We start from the raw sequence: 21,812 nt of genomic DNA, 5'->3' as shown, positions 1-21,812 counted from the left end.
GCTTCGAGCGTCTATTGTAACCTATGTCAACGTAACTATTAACCAGCTTTAGTGTCGGACAACATTACTGGTTCAGATTGTACATCATTGGGGAAATATTACGTGTCGTTCATGCAAGCCGGCAAGCGCTTATCGCAAGCGCGCATTTGCTGTTCACGAACTGCCAGGCCGATATGCCGCAATTCCCGTAGTGATTCCAGCATCCTTGCGATATTTGACGCATTGTGGATTGAGTACAATAACAACTGGTTCAGTGTCTATTAAAATGAGACTATTTATACCGCTTTTATAGACGTTTCGATTGGCAACTTTTACTATAACATATTAAAGAATAATAACTTGTGTAGTTCCACGTTTATTATCGATTTAGAATGTGCGGCACCAACGATTTTTTTGTTATTATCAAATATAAAAAAATATAGAAAGGCTGAGCATGATTGTTGTCTTACTTTTTTCATAGTTCTGGATTTTGATTACTTCTCGTAGATGACCAAATGCCCTCACGGATGCCAGCTGATTTGTATTGACCTTGTATTGATTCCTACACCTCTAAACCAAATTTAAAAAAAAATCGTTGGGCAATGTTTGAATTATGCCCTTTCAGCACTGCTCAACGAACGTAAACCTTAGTTGGTATTGAATATTTTGCATCATATACCCATTAGCGACAATTTTAGGTTTTTGAGAGTCCCAGGGGAAATGGCTACTTTGCGACCTGAACTAAAATGCCTCATGCGACACCTTAAACCACACTAGAATTATAAAAAAAAACTCGACCAACCGAAGCCAACTTAACTACGTCGGACCACATTAATCATATCTAAACATATTCTGGACACCCCTAGGTAAGTGGTCAGTTTCGAACATTAAGAAAAACTCACCGTGAGACACCTTAAATCACATTGGAATTCAACAACTAGATCAATGAAAGCCAACTCTATTCAGAGTTTAATTAGTGTGACTTGAAGTGTCGTATGAAGAGTTGATGTTCATGTTCGAAACTGGCCGGTTCCTTGGGGATTTCCGGAGTCACCTGAACTTAAACTAACACTAAAGCGACGAAAATGAGCTATGAATTGGAAATTGGGGACATAGAACTGCCGATCACTCTGCTTCCTAGGGAGAACTCAACTGTTCTCCAACGTATTGAAGAGAAAGTTCGAGGTCGTAGAGCTGCAGGAGCTATGCTGGAAACATTCAACGATCGATACGTTCAGAAAAGTGACGGACGATCATCTGCCAGAGCTGCACCAATACACATGAGCTGGGTACAGCTTTTATAGTATTCGACGAGATGTAAAAACGAGCCAATCAGTCCTCAAGTATGTAGATCGAGAATCAGGGGCCGCATATTCAAGATAAACATCGTTAATGTGCAGATCCCTTATCTCGGAAGTCCCTATGTGGTCAAAGTAGAATTCTACGCGCAGTTGTAGCGTGAATACGACAACTGCCCCAAACAGGACTTCAATATCGTCATAGGGAATTACAACACCCGATTCATACCAATAAATACACATTCCTGTAAGGCACGTAGTACCTTCATCTAGCACAAATTCCTACACAAACCGGTGCTATCACCGCTACCAAGTAAATTCGTGGGAAGTTATCAAGCCGGTTTTGTGGACGGACGATCGAAAAGTGTCCCGAATAACAGGTCCCTACGCACCACCTACTCATAGATTTCAAACCCGGCTACGCTACCATCGTCCGGGAAGAACTATGGAAAATTATGGACGAAAACGGCTTCCACGCAAAGCTGACAAGACTGATTAAGACCACGATGGAGGGCATCGAGCGCGTTAGCAACCCAGTTTAAAACACATATGGAAGAGGGATAGACCAAGAGCTGGCGCAGCTCTTCGGCGAACCCAGTATCCAGAAAGTTGTAAACCTGGAAGGGTATAATGGGCGGGACTGTGAGAATCCCAGACATGAACCCCACAAAAATAGTGTTAGCCTCGAATCCGATTGGTATTAGACGCAGAAGTGCGCAGCGTGCTCGATGGTGTTAGTTCAAGTGGAGCAAAACCTGGAAACTGTGGTACATTTGAGAAATTGGAGTCGGATAGACATGGATCGAGTTTGTTGGCTGAACACTTTTATACATGTAAAATCCCAAAGGACATCGCACCAGGATAAGTAAGTTAAGTTTTTTTTTCGAATGTTTGGATCACCGTTCAATTATATGTTTGGGTTTGGTTGATTTTTTTCGGTGAGGAATGAAACAGTTTTAGATTTTCTGCGTTACGCGTTTCAGCCTACTATATTTCATTCAGCCTCTACCTGTAATGTAATTCTACCTCTAAATAGGCGTCCGAAGATGTCTGAATGAAATATAGTAGGCTGAAACGCGTAACGCAGAAAATCTAAAACTGTTTCATTCCTCACCGAAAAAAATCAACCAAACCCAAACATAAGTAAGTTAAGTCCTACGCAAGTACACCTGGGCAGAAACACAGATCGACCACGCTTTGATTAACTGTCGACACATCCCAGACGCCAGACATCATTGACGTCAGATCCAATCGAAGCGTCGACATTGGCTCGAAATAGTGTTTCGGAAACACTACCAGTGATGGCTATAATACGCCCAAAACACCGTTATGAACAACATTCGGTAATACGCTGTGCTCAGTTGAACGTCGCGTAGTTCATAACTGCGCTACTGAAAGGGCCGCGCTGAACGAAGCCCCTCTCGAGGACTGTTGGAACATCAAAACAGTCATTAACAGCGTAGCAGAGAACATCCTCTGGTACGTGAAACGGAATTAGCGGGACGACTGGTATGACAATGAATGTAGGAGGACGATGGATGAGTAGACCGCTGACGCGAAGATTAGCGTCACTCGTCAGCACGTGGAATGGTGCACATAGAGATAGATACAACGAGCCTAAATCTCCCGGAGAAAAACACTGCCTGTAGGAAGAGAAGGAGGTGTATGCAGAGTTGGCGCAGCTGCAACGCTTTCAAGGCATGAACGATCTAGAGAAGTTGGAAGCAATGCTTTGTTGAAATACTGGAAAGTTGGTCTGCACCGGAATTTGGGATACTGCTACCACTACTGGAGAAGGGGAAGGATAGGGTTATCTTCCCGATCTACAAGAAAATGGGTCAGTGTTCTCAATGTCGCCTGTAAAGTGCTCTGTCAAATTAGCTTCTGACAACTCCCATCAATTACCAATAGATTCGCAAAAGGTTATGTCAACCCGGCTATGGTCAAAGGTGGTCTTTACGCTACGGCAGAACCTCCAAAAACGCCGTGAATGGAGAGTTCCTGCGCACCATCTGATCATAGATTTTAAAACTACTTATAATACCATCGACCACACAAAGTTATGGAAAATTATGGACTAGAATGAGTTTCCCGGGAAGCTGACTACGCTAATTAAAACTACTATGGATGGTACGCAGTACCTTGTGCGGATTACTCGTGGATTATCGAGCTCATTCGAAACCCACAGGAAGTTCCATCCAGGGTGATGATAATCCATGGTGGATGGTGGTAAACCTGACCAAAAGCGAGTAATCGACTGGTGGAAACGGTGCTTCGACGAGTACTGAGCGGAAAGGAAACCCTCCTAAGAGTGCCCACAAACAACAATAGCATTCCAGCTCCCAATCGTCATGAGATCTGGCAAGAAATCGGACTGCTGAAGACCAACAGAGCTACCGGAATAGAATGACTCCCAGCAGAACTCTTCAAAAGTGGTACGAAAGCATGATTTACAGCATTTCACTAGATAATTTCCAGAACTTAAGAGAAGGAAAAACTACCAGAGAAATAGAGAGAAGGGATGGTTTATCTTATCTACTGAAAGTACGATCAACTTGATTATTACAATTGCAGCTGTTTAACAATGACTAAGGGGAAGGTCGGCAAGGTGCTATTGCAAATCTTACCATCTATCTCCAATAGCGTGAGAATTCATAGGGCAGCACAGATAGGCTTTACGAGGTCCACAGTTCTACGGATCAGACTTTCACGCTTAGACAAATCATTAAGGAATGCCGGAAATTCAACGTACCCACACATCATCGATTTCAAGGCAGGATACGATAAAGTCGTACTGAAACAGCCATGGCAGATAAATGCACGAGGACGAATTCCTTACTGACGAGGTTTACTGCCGATAATCTGAAACAATCTGTTTATGCCCTTCGGATGCTACCCTGAAGCAAACCGTTGGACTTGCCTCCATATGATACACGGTGCAAATTGCTGGGACTCAAAAACCTCGAAAAAAGGCATACTACAGCTCAAGATGTATTTCTTGCTAAACTCTTGCTTGAGCAAATTGACTGTCCACCTGTCCTAGAACAACGAATCTATCCGCTCCGGAACGGGCTCCACGTATCGTTCAAAGAGTCTCAGACGAACCAGCGGCTAGCTGGCCAAATCCCGCGCCAGGAATCTGTATCGCGATGTATTTCTTTAGACCAAAAAGGTGACACTTGACCGAATGTGGCATCGTGCCATTACGCGAAACCGGTGATGGAATGGTACAAAGCCAACGATGTTGTTTTTGTGCCAAAGGAGGCAAATTCACCAAACTCACCAGAACTTCGCCCAATAGAAAACTTCCGGGCGATTCTGAAGGGCAAGCTCCGGAAAACAGGGAAGGTCTTCAAAAACGACCAGGATTTGAAAAAGGAGTTAATGAAAGTGAGTAAAAAATATGGCGCCGCAAGTATTGCACTCGATTTGATGGGTAGCATTAAGGGCAAGCCAGCGCACTAGAGAGAGAAAAAAGACGCAGCAAAATTTTCAATGAGAGTGCGCTTTTATTAGATGGTTTTGAATACTTAACTGTAGTGACATATGGCTTGTTCGCGACAAAATTTGGACACCCCTAAACACACACAGCTTCGGAAATACATTAACAATGAGTGAAATATTTTGCAGAGTGGTAGACGTATGCCTGTTCTTTCTAAAAATATAACACTTGTTTATATTACAAACGCTCAGCGTAAAATGGCGTCGAAAGAAGAGCAGGAGCGAAAAGCAATTGTGTGTGGTCGCAATGAAAATCCGAATCTCTCGTTAAGAAAACTTGCCAAAAAGCTTGGGTTTCCTCCAAGCACTGTTCACAGTGTTTTAAAATCGTTCGATTCTCGCTTGACAACAGCTAGGAAGAAGGGAAGTGAAACAAAAACGGAACTGAGGAAGCACCACAAGGATGCGAAGGTAAAACAAATATTACGGGAGAGGCGAACCAGCCGCAGGCTGAAAACCTCTCTAATATAGAATTAAAAAAAAAAAAAAACAAAAAATACGGAGGAGACCAGATCTTTCTGTACGTACCATTGCTCGTAAAATAAAAATGTCGCCAACATTCGTGCACGCTTCTAAGCAACGACAAGCTATGAAGTCTTTCAAGGTGAGGACTGTGCCAAACCGTAATGATAAGCAAAATACGACGGCCAAAACACGCGCTCGTAAGCTTTATCGCAAATATTTAACGAAGCTTCCATGCGTTATAATGGACGATGAACCGTATGTCCCAGAAGACTTTAAACAGCTACCTGGTATGCCTTTTTACACTGCCATGAAACGGAATGGCGTTGCAGAGCATTTCAGAACAAATAAGAAAGCCAATTTCCCCAAAAAATATTTAGTATGGCAGGCCACATGCAGCTGTGGTCGAGCAAAGCAAAAGTTACATCACTACGGGAACGGTTAACAAGGAAATATACCATGAAGAATGCCTGCAGAAACGATTGTTACCGTTCCTACACAGCCATGATGTACACTCGCTGTTTTGGCCTCCTGTCACTACGCCAAAGATGTTTTGGAATGGTACCTATGGTGCTAAAGGAGTCCATACTGTATCGAAGGAGGCGAATCCACCTAACTGTCCAGAGTTACGCCCCATCGAGCAGTATTGGGCATTGGGTGAAGACAGAGCTGTCCCAGCACAAACAACAAGCAACAACTATAGATAACTTTCGAAAATCTTGGACAAACGCAGCTAAATTGGTTGCCGACAAGTCTGCACTGACCCTCATGGCAAGGGTAAACTCCAAAGTTCGCCAGTTTTTCATGCAGTTAATCATGTTAATTTGTTTGATAATTATTAACGATACACACATAAATGATATAAAATTGTTTCATGGATTAAACTTCTAGCAAATTTGTTTTATTGCAAAATTGAGGTGTCCAGATTTTGTCTCGAACAAGCCTTATCATATCAGGTACGGGTTTTACAAACAATGATGTATTCGAAAAACGACGATGTAGCGTTATTTAAGAAAAATTTAAGATTTTCAAAATGCTATCTATCTCGATAGAACCAATGGTGTTTGGTGCTTGCGCTGCTTCGGCCTTAAATCCAAGGTGCAGGCAGTTAGCTCAGTCAATTGATTGAGCGCAACAGATCAGTAATCGTGTTCGAAAAATTAAGGCTGAAAATGGAAATTTGCGTATACGGAGGAGTGCGGGGAGTGTTGCTGTATTAGCATTTTTGTTTTGTTTTATCTCAAAGAACCCGAACAGGAGCGAAGAGCAAAATAATATAAAAACAATATCAAACTGTGTTATAATGATATATTTGGTTATTGAATAGATATTGATATACATTGATAACACATTTTGTTATTGAGTAGATATTTAATAACTGATTTTGTTATCATATCTTATTTTGGCCTTAAAATGGCATTCGATATATTTCATAAATTTTTTTTTATTAGTTAAAGGGATTTTAGATTATAAATATTTTATAAAATGATTTTTTAATATCTCATATACTACATTTGTAATTCAATACCTCAATAATACTAAAATATGTTGTTCTAAACTCTGAATACGGTCATGTTATTGCTTTGTTATTCAAATAACACAAGTAATTATTCTTTTGGCCTTAAAGGAGTAAAATTTTGATATTATTTTTTGTTATTTTACCAACTATGTCAGCCAAAACAAGACCAAATTTTGATATGAGTTATTCGATTTCCAATAACACATTTTGATATTATTTTGCTCTTCGCTCCTGCTCGGGAAGTAATTAAGAAGGAGCATGAATGGTTATGGTTATGGTTATGGTTATGGTTATGGTTATGGTTATGGTTATGGTTATGGAGACATTATCACTTTATGTTTGTGATAGTCTCTGAACATAATAGAAAGTAAACTCGTCAAATAATCAAATACGTTGTGTGCATACATATAAATTGGGGAGTTATTGAAAAATCGGGGTACGTATTATTTAAACTATGATGAACACTTTAGCTTAAGTCACTAAAAACTTTACGAAAAATCCGCTAGTTTTCTATTCCTAAAGTGATATTCCCATATCGTCAGCTAATATTTTGTTTAGTGTATTGTAAAAAGCAACAATCTTAGTATTTATATGGCATCGCAGACTCAATGACGAGTGCGGATACTGAATACGAGGAAAAGGTTAAATAAAGAACACGAAAATTCATAAAATAAACACACTTTAAAAATCATCTATCACTGGAATACATATATATTAAACTACTTGTAGGCAAGTGATTGCTTGCTTGCGAGTTACTGTGCAGTCGAACATAGAATAGCTGTATAATATCAGTTCGCCAGTACTAATATTGTAAATCCATCAATGCATTGCGTTGCAACTAAACTTCGCTTTAAATTTGAGGATTTGATTTTATCACAAGTTAACGCACTTTTAAATATTTTATCAGTAAATATTAGAGATGCCAATACCGAGGGGTATTTCGAAAACCGGTTTTTCGGTATTGATAAATGCAATACCGGTAAAACCGGTGAAAACCGGTATAAGTTGATACTTAAAAACAACATTTACAAATTACATGATTTGAAGAAAATCTCTCTATAATCAATGGTACTCAATTTCTTTTGACATAAATAATTGATTAGTTCATTAAAAAAAATAATATTTAAGAACGCGAAAAGAATTCACAGTGTCATCTTAAATTTTAAAGAAAAAACCTTCGGAGGTACAGAATTCGGTGTCCACAGAAAAAGAAAGTGCAATTCCCAGCGGTAAATTTGACATGTGACGTAGGAAAACGTTCAAGAACTTTCAATGAGCGGCTTTGATACTGACACTTATGATAAATTAATACTGACAGTCCAGGCATCGCTTAAGTAAAACGTATGCTTGTTTCTTAGATCGGACAGAGACGTTCGAAGCGATGATTAGAGCCCGTATAATTGGCTTAGCCCTGTCAACAGGCTATTCTAACTAAGCAAATTTTTATTCTTCTTTATTTGTACAAGCAATCGAACAAATTCTTCTTCCGTGGTGTGTTCTGATATTTCTCTAGAGTAATCCGTTAATTTTCACTGAAGATTTTCTGAACAGCTTCACTGTATATCGCACATTTGTTGTATTGCGCAATATTCTTAATTAATTGACGTATTCAAGCATGAAATCGGACCTACTTTGTCGCAAAACGCTACGATCAAAAAGCATACGCCGCCGTTCTAAGCTGACAATGTACAAAACCCTTATTTAACCCTTAGTTCTTTACGGAGTTGAAGCTGTAATGTCGCTCACAGTGAAAATATGCGCCCTTGTCGTGTTTGACCAGAAGATGCTGCGGATGACATTTGGCGGAGTACAAACTGATAGCGAAGAGTGGCGGAAAAGTTTTATGAATCCCGAGCTAAGCTTATTGAGTTAGTATTTGTAGAACCTTCCATCATGAAATTTAATTCACCCTATAATTTAAAAGTTTTACCAGCGATTCAAGTTTCTTGAGTTGTTATTTGATCATACAAAAAATACCGAAAATACCGGTTTTCGATCGTGAAAAAACCGGTAATTCGGTATTGGAAAATAGCCCAGTAATACCGGTAAAACCGGTTTCGGTAAAACCGGTAAAGCATCCCTAAATATGCCTCAAAGGAAAGCGATTGGTCGATTTGGATCTCACGCACGAAAGAAAATGTCATTACCATTTTTTGTAAATGTAAAACGATGAGCGACATGATACAAGACAGAAAACCGCTAAATTATGCTCTGCTGAAACCCCTTTAGGTAAGGTACCTTTCATTCGTTTCCAGTTACGCGGAATACTGATGCTCATATTTAATAAACAAGCTTTACTTTTTAAATTATTGATAGGCAGTTGTTAGTTTTCTTAGTTTTGACCATATACACTAATGACAGATGTTTGCTGTTTTAATCTATCAGAGCGTTTATGTAAAAAAATAAGGTAGTCAATCCAATGCAATATTGTAAGGAAACCAAACGTAATCCTAAAGTTGTTATCCAGTGGCCTGATTCAAATTATTGATATCCCTTGGCCCAAGAAAAAAGCAATTTAACTAGTAAAACTGAAAACCATAAATGGATTTATAAAAAAAGCATTGAATCCTTTCAAAAGCACGTACTAAATGGGACTGCATTTCCTTTACCATCTCATAAATGATGCTATAAGCTTTTATTTAAGCCCTCGCGGCATTTCGTTCACTTACAAGGATTTCATTCATCAATGATATTACTTTTGCAACGATTGAAAACGACTTTTCCCATTCAATGCCCGTAGTTGTAAAAACAAACAAACGAAAAGAGACCCTGTCATGCTCGATCATTATGACCAACATTACCAAAGAATTGATCAAAATGTCCGCAGTAAAGTGATCAAAAGGCCTCTAGAAAATGTTGTTACAGTTAATTAATGATCACAAATGTAACAGCAACTCAAAATAATTGGATACATTGTAATATTCATTTGATGGAAGCTTCAATCTGAGCTGCTAAAGTGTTTGGGTAAAAGTTCAACGCAACTAAACATGAATACATTAGTCGGCTATTTCGTTCAGTTCCCGGAAAGCAATGGGAATCGTGCGAAAAACTGGTTTAAATTTCATAACACTGCGAACGAAAAGTTGAACTAACGAGCAACATCTCTCCGCCAGAAAGATAGTTTGAAAACGTGCTGAAAGTTTCTCTATTTAGCAGAGCTGCTAAACCCAATTACCAATCACAGAGCAATAGCAAAAGCTAACACAATCCGAAATCACTTCCGCTCCAGCATCAATAGAGTCAGGCCGATCTCACAATCTCCGTGCCACTCGCGCAACCTCCACCGTCGTCGCCTGGTGTGGGTCGTGGGTGGGTGGTTGGTTGGTTGGTTGGTTGGTTGGTTGGCTGTTTGGTTTTGCAGAAGTAGGAAACAATCGAACCAAAACATGATCGCACGCTACGCTAGGTTGGCCACACACCCCGCATATTTGGAGCAATCTATTCAGCGTTGACCTTCGGTGTCACATTCTTGACTCACAGTGTATGACCACTCCTCCTTTGCCCCGTGGTTCTCACCCAACCCGGGTCCACCACACCGTCGCGGCAATAATCTAGCCACCGATTGTAACCCTTCACAACTTTCCGCGCTCAATTGAGCATGGCCGGTGACTGCTCTGAACATACTGTGACCCCTATATTGTAACCATCCACTGCTGGCTGTGCATGGAAGATGCGAGGCAAATCGACGGTAAACAGTTAATTATGTACTGCTGAAGAGACGCTTATCCGAGCATCAGCAGCAGCAGCAGCTTCACCAAAGTGCAATCTCACAGTCCGGGTGCGCTAGACACGGCTCTAATGTGAGAAACAATGCATTATTTATGATAAGACCTCGAATCTAGCAGTGGCAATCTTCGTGGGCTGTCTGCACAGCCGGTTTTAGTTGGTTGGAGAGACTTCGCTTAGGCTGCTTAGCCTATGGAGCTGCTTGCTGCAGCATGAACTTATTTCCAAAGCATTCCACCACTCCACCGCACCGGCAACGCCAACGACAACTGGGCCAAAAAGGTGCCGCAATGCGGCATCGCGACACCCGCGCCGGTCGGTATTGTGGCACCCGAGGGCCTCGGATTGAGGCAAATCTGACACTTGGCTGAGTATTTTAGGAATTCGAAAACGGTTTCTTTGCTTATTTATGAGCAGTTTCATGCTGCGTCTTTCATGGCATTCCACAACCAAAACACGGTCATGGAACGCTCCCTTTCTACTGGGGCATGTTTCCAGCATCTTACAAAACATTTCTACATTTCTACTTGAAAGAAAAATCACTTAGATACTATAATTATTGACAGTTCTAACGAGCACCTGAGACTTAATTCCCCGTCAATGCAACGTATTTGGTGGTGGTCCCCGATTAGCAAAACCCATAATTGTCTCTCCATCACAAAACCCTTGCATGCCAGCTAATTGAATCATAAAACCAATCTACGGGGGTACCATTACCATCGGCAGTACAAAATCTCACTTACCTTGGCACAAGTTTATTTATAGTCGCCTTTTCCTCACAACTCTGCCACCGCACACACCGGCCGGCCAGGGGCAGGTAGGTGTAAACGTTTTTTTTTTCACCACCAAGAAACCTAGCAAGCAAGGATCGCGACACTCCGACGACTACGACGACGACCACGGCTTTGCTTTGTCTGTGCCGTATGCGTTGCAGTGCACAACAACGCTCGAACAACTTTGCAACTCTCCCAAAGAACGTTGTTACCGAGGTACTGGTAAAAAGTCAAACCGCTTCGCGCGCGCCCGCGCAAACTCCGACCAAATCGCGCGCTAGCTCAGGCACGAATCCCAACCGTTAAAGGTTATTTTTCACTTTCAATCACCGTCACCGCGTTCAGCCAAGAGACGTTCTACCGGAGCTGTCTGGTTTGCAGTTGACTTAAGAGTCACAATGTTTTTTTTTTTCTTTCTTGAATTCGTTTGTTCACCTATGAATATTCATCACATGTAATCGTTGATTTGAATTGGAATTCCAAGCTGCTCAAGATCCTGGCATTGCCGACTGCAAGTTAGCCGAAGAATTCTTAAGTATTATAGCACTATTTGCAGTCCAGTCATGTGGAATTCTTCTGGCACTCGATGAGCAAATACGTAAATCCTGCAGGAATGTTGCGCGATGGTGAAATCACACCAACTGCCGCCACTTTAGGAGATTAACGGAAGCACTTTGCACGAGCTAGATCAACCCACCAACGCAACGCACCACTGACTGTTCGGGCTAAGCAATGTCACAATTAAACGTTAGGTACGTGCCAGTGTTCTAGACAAAGTTCATGCTGGCAGTCAAAGCTGCAAAAATAAACTCCAGCAGCTGTGTAGGTACATGAGGAAACACCAAACAGTACCACCCAACCCCAGAACCATGTTTTACAACCAGCTGGCGAAACCTACACACCTACAGAACATTCGACAAACAGTGACTGGGGCTGCGCGGGTCAGAGCCCAGAGTATCCCCCGTGCCAGCTTGAGATCGTTTCTAAGTGTTCTTTTTTTTCGCTGTGTGTACTCTATTGAAGTACGTACCTCTGGTAGTTACATTCACATTACCACGTTCACGGCTCCTTGGCTCAATGGGTTCACCTTTTACTTTATGGTTGGTAGGTTGGTAGGTACCCCATAAGACTGCGACGGTGCACCTTGTGTACCGGCAACCGTACTCGCCCTACACTACGTATGTACCTAGTGTCTCGTTTACGGCAGGCGCGAGACATTTTGAAAGTGTGGAGAGCTTTTAATTCTAGCCTGGAATGTACTTTGGCGTTGATTGGATATCTGACTGCAGCCCCGCTCGGAAGGTGTTTGCTGTGTGCTTGGTAATATCAAGCAATCGGGTAGGAATTTTCTTACTATTTTAACAACAGAAATTGTTTTTTTTTTTCAATTTAAAGAGATAATTATTTTTATTGAGCAAGAAATCCTACGCTCTAATAACTACCATATGCAGACGTACTATCATTACATTTGAAAGTTTTTTTACGTTGGAATACATCTTACAGGATGATAAAGGTCTAAAATCAAAATCTAAAGGTAGAAAAGTGGACGCTTGTAACTTGTGGAATAGTTTTGAGCACTTGTGACTCATTCATTTCTTGGCGGATTAACAAGATTTTCACATTAATCGATCAGATTTCGGACCACATTTTTGATTAGATTTAGGACCGGATATTGGACCACATTCTAGACAAAAACCAAACTTTTGACCTGGACCAAATTCTAGACCAGGACCACATTTTGAACAACATTTTTTTTGGAAAATCTAGGACCACATTTTGGATCACATTTTTGATCAGTTTTTGATCCAAACTTTGAATCTGGAGCGTATTTTAGCTTTAGGCCACAGGTTTGATCTGTTTTTCAACTACCAACCAGATTTTGGATCACGTTTTGAGCCAGATCCCGGCCATGGACCAGATTTTGGACCTGAAATACATTTTTAATCAACTTTTGTTTCAGATTTTGAAACAGATTTGGGACGGATTTAGACTAGATTTTGTAACACATTTTTGGTCAGATTTTGGACCCAGATGCTAGAGCTGGTCAGGACCGCATTCTGGACCAGATTTTGAACCAGGGGGGGGGGCTTCAGACTCTGGAAATGAACCAGAATATAGACCAAATTTTGGGCCCCATTTCTGATCAGATTTTAAACCACCAACCAGATTTTGAACCAGATTCTGTGGACCTGGACCGTATTTTGGACCTGGACTAGGCCGAAATTTTGGACCTAGACAAATTTTGTTCCAGATTTTGAAACATTTTGTTCAGATTTTGGACTAGATCATGTATGAGATTTCGGACCACATTTTCGATCAGATTTTTTCAGGATCTGGACCATATTTTGGTCCACATTTTATCAACTCTCGAACCAAATTTTGAGTCACATTTTCGACCAGATTTTTCGAACATGATTACGTTATAAACCAGTTTTTGGATCACATTTTCGATCAGTTTTTTAACCTGATTTTGAATCTGGAGCGTATTTTGGGCCACAATTTTTTGATCTCTATTTAAACTACCAACCAGATTTTGCATCACGTTTTGAACCAGTTTCAAAATTATGTACCTGGACAAATTTTATTCCAGATTTTGAAACACATTTTTAATCAGATTAAAAAACAGATTTTGGATCGGATATTGAACCACATTCTGGACCAACACCAGATTTTGGACCTGAACCAACTCTGGACGAGGACTACAATTTGGTCTGCATTTTTTATCAAATTTCGAACCAGATTTTGGATCAAATGTTGAGCACACTTTATAAACCAGATTTTAAACCACATTTTTGATAACTTTTTTTGGGTCAGATTGGTGAAGCACATTTTGGTGTTTTTAAACAATCAGCCAAATTTTGGATTAGGTTTTTAGCCAGATTTGTAACAAATTTTGGAACAGATTTAAACTATACTCTAGACCAGATTTGGACTACATTTTTTATTAGATTTGCTCATTATTTAGACCCGATTCTGGACGGGAACCAGATTTTGGACCTTAGTCTGCTTCAGGACCTGATTTTGGATTATATTTTTATAAAACCTGGACCAGGTTTTGGATAATATTTTAGACCACATTTTTGATCAAATTTTGGATCAAAAGTGGGACCAGATTTTGAACCACATTCTGCACCTAGACAAGATTTTGGGCCTGGACAAGATTCTGGATATTTTCTATCAGCTTTTGGTCCAGATTATAAGCCAGATTCTGGACATTTTTGAGCAGATCTTGGACCTGTAGTATATTTTGGACCTAGAATACATCGTGGACCACATTTTTATTCAATTTTTGTTTCAGATTTTGAAACAGATTTGGGACGGAGTTAGACTGGATTTTGAAACACATGTTTGGTCTGATTTTGAACCCAGATGCTAGACCTGGTCTGGACCGCATTCTAGACTAGATTCTGAACCAGGGTGGCGGGGGGCGTTGTTATCTGATTCTGGAAATAGACCAAAATATAGAACAAATTTTGGGCCTCATTTTTTATCTAATTTTAAACCACCAACCAGATTTTGGATCAGGTTTTGAACGAGATTCTGTGGACCTGGACCGTATTTTGGACCTGGACTAGGTTGAAATTTTGGACCTAGACAATTTTTATTCCAGATTTTAAAACACATTTTTGATCAGATTTAAAAACAGATTTTGGACCGGATATTGAACCGCATTCTGGACCAACACCAGATTTTGGACCTGAACCAACTCTGGACAAGGACTACAATTTGGTCCGCATTTTTTATCGAATTTTGAACCGGATTTTGGATCAAATATTGAGCACACTAGAACAGAACTTGCCAAATTTTGGATTAGATTTTGAACCAGATTTGTAACAAATTTTGGAACAGATTTAAACTACACTCTAGACCAGATTTGGACTACAGTTTTTATTAAATTTGGCCATTTTTAGACCCGATTCTGGACGGGAACCAGATTTTGGACTTTCATCAGCTTCAGGACTGGATTTTGGACTATAGTTTTATAAAACCTGCACCAGGCTAATATTTTGGACCACATTTTTGATCAAATTTTGGATCAAAAGTGGGACCAGATTTTGAACCACATTCTGCACCTAGACAAGATTTTGGGCCTGGACAAGATTCTGGATATTTTCTATTAGATTTTGGTCCAGATTATAAGCCAAATTCTGAACATTTTTGATCAGATCTTGGACCTGTAGCATATTTTGGGCCACATTTTTAATCAGATTTTAAACCAGAAACCCGACTTTGGACCAGATTCTGGAACTTAATCATATTTTGGACCTGGACTAGGACCCGATTTTGTGTCCCCTCGTTTCTTAATTCAGTATTCCTTCAAAGTTTATTACTTTTTGGAATTAGATTGTCATACATGATTCGTACAGCTCTCTATATCCAGTACTTCGCTACACTTGAAAGTACCTTACTGAGGTTCAGGACGTTCTGGGCGCTCCTTAGCGTAAAGCTAGCGTCCCCTTGACGGGGACCAGTCTGGCCAACTGTACGCTACGGCGCTGGACACATGTATACTAGCCACTGTGGAACCATCTTCGTACGTGAAATGGTTGAAAGTAAAGCAAAGCATAGGTACCTTTTTCTGTATGAACATTATCACTACGACCAATATTTTGATCTATTGAGATATCGTCCAGCTGGTTTTTTCTGTATTCTTGAGCTGCACCAGAGCTTTCTATTGACCGTTATAAAACTACCTTCCGTCCAAGTGGTCCATACTTCAGGAGGTTTTTATAACTTCTTTAAGAATCGGTAATAAGCTTAAATAGTCCTGTCACACCCTGCAATAAAAGCAACAATAAAACCGCTGCTGAAAGCAGCAACAAAACCGATTGTGCTCTTCGCTGCCACTGCGGACAGCCACTGCTTGTTACTTGACAAATAAGCTATATCAGTCAACCAGCTACGTTAACGGTTTGGTTTATAACGACCATAATGAAATATCCGATAGTAAAAAAAATTACAAATTTTCTACAGATTCCGCAGTTTGCACATTAAATTATTGCGTGCATATTGCTATAATAAGTGGGTAAAATCAACGCGCCATCGAAATTTTGCGATTTTTGAAAACTAGTGGTTGAAATTAAATAAATAGACTCAAGCAGTCAATTTCAATTTCAAGATTTTATCATTCTAGGTGCTTCCTGTGAGCTGTGACATGAAACTTCGTCTAAACTAAGTCAGAAACTTCGTTTCTGCACTTTGCGGGGATTTGTTTGCAGTTAAAAAAAAGCTAAATTTGGCAATACCCAAGTAACAATTTCAAGATTTATTACGTTCGTATATTGGTTTTCATGACCAATTTCATAAAACTATGAGCTCCACCAGAACTTTCTGATAATCAATATAAAACCGATTTCTGACCAAGTGGCCCACTCCTCAGAATGTTTTCATAACCTCTACAAGAATCAGGTTATAAACTCAAGTAGTCGTATCATGCTCTGCCGAAAGCAGCAATAAAGCCGATTAAACTTTCGCTGCTTGACAGCCACCGTCATAATTTAATAAAGCTTTACGCTTTTCGCTCTGGTGAAAGCTAAATATCAGTTCGCCAGCTTTGTCATCTTGAAAATATATCCGTGAGCAGAATTGGTCTGATCGATTTGGTTCATAGCGACCATAATAAAATATCCCATAGAATATTTAATTTAATTTAATTTAATTTAATTTAATAAATTTTAAGCAATTCCGTTGGTTTACAGCATGTGCGCATTTAATTTCATCGTGCATATTGATATAATTGGTTGATCAAATCAACGCGCCACTGAAATTTTGCAATTTTCGAAAACTTGTTGTTTTAATAAAATAAAAATATTTAGTTGGTCAAAATCTATTTCTAACAAAATCTTTTTTGGTTGCTTCCTGTGACAGGAAAATCGATTGATAATAACTTTCTTTTTGTAAAACACTTTGCTTTGATGAGATTTTGTTTGCGAGCTAAAATAAAATACTAGAATATGGCAATATGGCCTCGCATAAAAAATGATTTTGGTGTTGAACTTTAGTATTCTTCATAATAGCAGCAAAAAACTGCTTGGTCAGGGTGTAACCATTTTAATAGGTCTGTAAAACTAGCAGATTTATTGCGGTTTGACAAGCAACCGTGATAAGATCAATTTTGATTGGTGCGCCATTTTGTATTGCTACGCCACACTTATGGTATAAGTTTAAAAGAGATGTGGTGCAGCCAACCAGTTTTAACGTGATAATATAAGCAACCACAATAAATTTGCTTTATTAATAGTTTTATTATGATTTTCTAGCTAGCTATAAGTGTGTTTAGATTCGTATCTTCTTGGTATTGCGCAATGCCACAATAAAACCAGAGGTAATGATTAATACCGTAATAAAACCTTTATTAAATTCAAGTAAAACCAAGTAGCTTTAGAATTGTTACTTGGGTATGGCCTCGCATAAAAAAATATTTTCGGTGTTTAATTCCAATATTCTTCCAAATAGCAGCAAAGACCAACCTCTTGTTCTTATCTTAACCTTGAAATGATGTCAGGCATGTAATTAATTTTAACAACGCTAGTTTTTTGCAATTAACGAAGGGAACGGTAGGAGAAAGTAACAAAGGGGAAGGAGCGGAAGATGAGATATAGGAGGGTCATTGAAGCTTAAAAAATTCTGTTCCGGAATCTATTGTCCAAGCTGGAGGATCCGCTGATCGAGCCAAGCTGTGATTGGAGCTAATTATAACCGGACTCGAACCCACTCGTCCTTCCAGGCCCTGTGGATCGCCAGTAGCGATGAACCTTTTAACAACAGAGGAACTGGGCAAAAGAGAGTCTTCACTTGGTCTGAATGTTACCATATTAATAGCACTATTGAGAGCTTTACCCAAAGTTAAACGCGGTCTAAAGGAAACACCGCGCTAGAATGTTGTAAACAAACGTGTTGTTAACATAACTGTGTTGCCAAAGGCAACTAAAACTTTATGATTTCTGTGTAATTTCTTCCAGTAACATCAATTTTTGAGTTGTACGGAGGATAAATTTCAGTGAAACTCACAATATAAAACTAACAGACTTATGACAAGTAACCGCAATTAAATCAATTTTGTATATGTACGCCATATTGTATTGCTACGCTCCACTTGTAGGAAGTATGTAAGAAATGGGGCGCAGCCAACTAGTTTTATTGTAGCAACATAAACAACCACAATAAATTTGCTTTTTCAACAGTTTTTTTTTTGTTAGATTATAGTCACTTTAACCAGCTTGGGTCATTCGTGACTTCTGCGGGGTTGGGATATGAACCCAGGTCCTCGGCGTGAGAGGCGTGAGAGCTAACCACTACGCCGGAACTGACCCCTTTTTCAACAGTTATAGTTTTAAAAGTGTGTTTTAACTCGCTACTTTTTGGTATTGGGTAATACTATAATAAAACCAAGGGTAGTGATTAATACACCAACATAACCTTTATAAAATTCAAGTAAAACCAAGTGGCTTTAGAATTGTTACTTGAGATTTTAAGTCCAATTTCATGTCTAATTTTGAATCTAATTGTAAGTATGATTTCAAGTTTGATTGTATGTCCAATTCATATTCCCATTTCAACTCAAATTCGAGTCCAATGTCAAGCCATATTTCACGTCCACATTCAAGTCTAATTTTAAATAAAATTTTGTGTCTAACAGCAAATGGAATTATAAGTTCGATTTTAAGTCCTATTTCAAGTTCAGTTTAATTTCAATCTCGAGCCTTATTTTATTTCAAGCACAATTTTCAAGTCCAGTTTCAAGTTAAATTGCAAAGTCAATTTTTAGTCCAGTTTTATATCCACCTTTGTAAATGTTCATGTCCGATTTGAAGTCTAATTTCAGCTCCAATTTTAAGATCAATTTCAAATGCGATTTCAAATCCAATTTGAGTCCTATTTCATATCCGATTTTATGTGCCATCTTAAGTGTTATTTTATGATTGGTTTCAATTCGAATTTAAAATCCAATTTTCAATTTAATTTGAGGTCAAGCCTGGGGTTCAAGTCGAAATTGGCTCATAGTTAAGACCAATTTCAATTCCATGTTCAAGTTCGAATATCCAGTTCAAATTTAAATACAAATCTAATCAAGACAAACTTGATGTTAACTTTAAATCTACTTTCAGGTCCACTCAGGTACCCAGACGGGGGCACGCGTCCCGTCTCCTCTATGAAATATATTGTTAAAAAAACCTACCGGTGTTACCCGGAAGTCCGGAATTTTTCCACCCAGTTAGCTTCGAGGTAGTCTATGCTGGTCTAACAAGCCAATAGTCGTATGTTCGAATCATAGCTGAACGGTGCTTCTGGAGTCAGTAGGATCATTGCACTAGCCCCGTAATTGTCCTGTACTGCAATAATCGGCTGTGAAATCTGTGTCGATAAGGAACCCAAGCAACAATGTGAGTTTTATTCTACTCTTATGGTTTTGGTCCTAAATGCCACCATAAGAGTGTAATAAAACCCAAATTGTTACTTGGGAAGGGTCAAGTTTTGAAACCCATAACTTTGTCATAACTCCTGTAATGTCGTAGTGCTCCGGCCAAATCACGAGGATGCCGGACGGCATACTCGTCGTTTTCCTTAAAGTCACAGGAAACCTTTGTTGGCCAATACCAGAGCGATTTCGAAGAAAGACGCTTTATAATGGACCACATGTATTCCTTGCGAAAAATGCTCGATAAATTTCGGGAACTCAACCAACAGACTCACTATCTGTTCGTAGGTTTCAAGGGAGCGTACGACTCAGTTAAGCGAGTTGAGTTGTGACCGATTGGACTTGAGCACAGCTTTCAATAGTAAAACTGTTTTGCCTAACACGATATTTTCACATCAATCGTCAAGATAGCATGTGAGATACTGAACTTACTTGTTTGTGACGTTGGATGGTTTAAGGGAAAATAACGGGTTGTTGAATTTATTATTCAACGGTAGCATTAAAAGTTGCTATTCGAAGAGCAGGTGTGCAGAGAAGCGGTTCACTAGTTACGAAATCTCACATGATTCTGGGATTCACATCGATATAATCGGCGTTTACAGTAGAACTGTGTACGAATCATATAAAATACTTATAGCTGACTATTTAACTCCAATAAAATTGGAATAAAATCAAGCTCCTGATTTTGTTGCGGTTGACTATGAAACATTTCTTATAGGACAACTACTAGTATTACTACGATAAAGCGCAGCAATACAAAATTGAGCGTGTAGCAACTGCTTGTCAAGATACAATAAAACTTAACAGCTAAGCAGTTTCTATTAGTATACAATAACCACTAATAGACCCTTTAATACTTGAGTTGCCCTATTTCTGGCATTATTTTTAACTGGTAATATGAAATATTCGATTTAATTAAATAAAGAATCAAATTATGAAGAAAATCTTTTAATTGTACACATTTTCCAAAACAAAATCCAAGTCTGTTATCATTTTATAGTCCTGTGGAGTTTAAAATAGAAAAACCAGGTCCATGACGGGAATTCCAGTCCGTTTACGTGTGAGGGTCCAGCACTGATAATATTTTTTGGATAGTTACCATATAATGTCGACTAGAAATTAAGCTTTTAGTAACGCATATGCAGCGAATATTTTATAAATAAAAATGTGTGTTACGTTTAACTCTTTCTGTTTCAATTTATTGTTACAAGTACAAGGCATTGATTGCTTAAATTGTACGCAAGGGTCTATTATATGGAATTGGTCCATTGCCAGCATAACCAATATAATAGCGATAAATGCATACACTACGTAGCACAGCAATACATAGTTTTATAGTGTTTTTGGAATGGTAATACTCTGACCAGGTAGATTTATTGCGGTTATTATGAGGAATTTGAAAGGTTCATTAGGAAAAGATTTTTTTTTTGCTTTTGATAGTGTAGCATTTTTTGTTAACTCATAAACAAAAGCCCAAGGTGTTTCATCAAAGTAAAATAGGAGTTGCAAAAACTATTATCGATGTGTTATCATGTTTTAGATTACTTTTAAGGCAACGTTATGGGCAGTGGAGCTTAACTAACCGAATTTATTCATTTTATTTCAATAAATTATTTCTCAAATTTGCATTATTTTGATGAATAATGAATATTCCATGAATCCATGATTTCCTGGAAATACGGGTTTCCTATCACTAATCGCGTGTTTACACAGGATATAGCTAAATTACTAATTCAGAAAAATGCGAAATAAAATCTGTCAAATCACTTCCGTACCGCAAGCAATTAACGAATAACAGATTAATTATACCTTCAATCAGTCACAGCCCAGTTTATGAAAAAAATATTTGCCCATCAAATTATTTCTACCGTTCGTTCGTGTTCTTCTTCTGCATCCGTTCCATTCCAAGCAAGGCCCATCGCGGTTTTTCTCATTGTTGTTGACTATAATAGAAAACAATCTAGACTTATTGACTGATCGGAGTAAATATTTGGCCCCGCGCTCGGCCAAACACAAAAGCTAACCGCTAAGAAGGAAGCTATACGCCCCATCCAAATGCGCAGAACAGCGCTTCGCACGCCAGTTATGTTGTGTTGAGTTCACACAAGAAAAAAAACCCCTTCGTCGGTAATAAG

The 21,812-nt window shown here is 39.1% G+C and overlaps 1 protein-coding gene across 1 annotated transcript in view; it reads right to left on the bottom strand.

Moving 5' to 3' along the window:
• Nucleotides 1–11,273, bottom strand: part of LOC128742964 (mucin-5AC-like) — a 135,657-nt gene extending 124,384 nt beyond the window's left edge. Inside the window, exon 1 of the mRNA XM_053839462.1 lies at nt 11,229–11,273. The gene's annotated coding sequence lies outside the window, so the exon portion shown is untranslated. The remainder of the gene's footprint in view (nt 1–11,228) is intronic.
• Between the last annotated feature and the right edge of the window lie 10,539 nt (nt 11,274–21,812).

The sequence above is a fragment of the Sabethes cyaneus genome, chromosome 3, assembly GCF_943734655.1.
Source record: "Sabethes cyaneus chromosome 3, idSabCyanKW18_F2, whole genome shotgun sequence".
Taxonomy (NCBI): domain Eukaryota; kingdom Metazoa; phylum Arthropoda; class Insecta; order Diptera; family Culicidae; genus Sabethes; species Sabethes cyaneus.
This window is presented reverse-complemented; position numbering and strand designations above follow the sequence as displayed.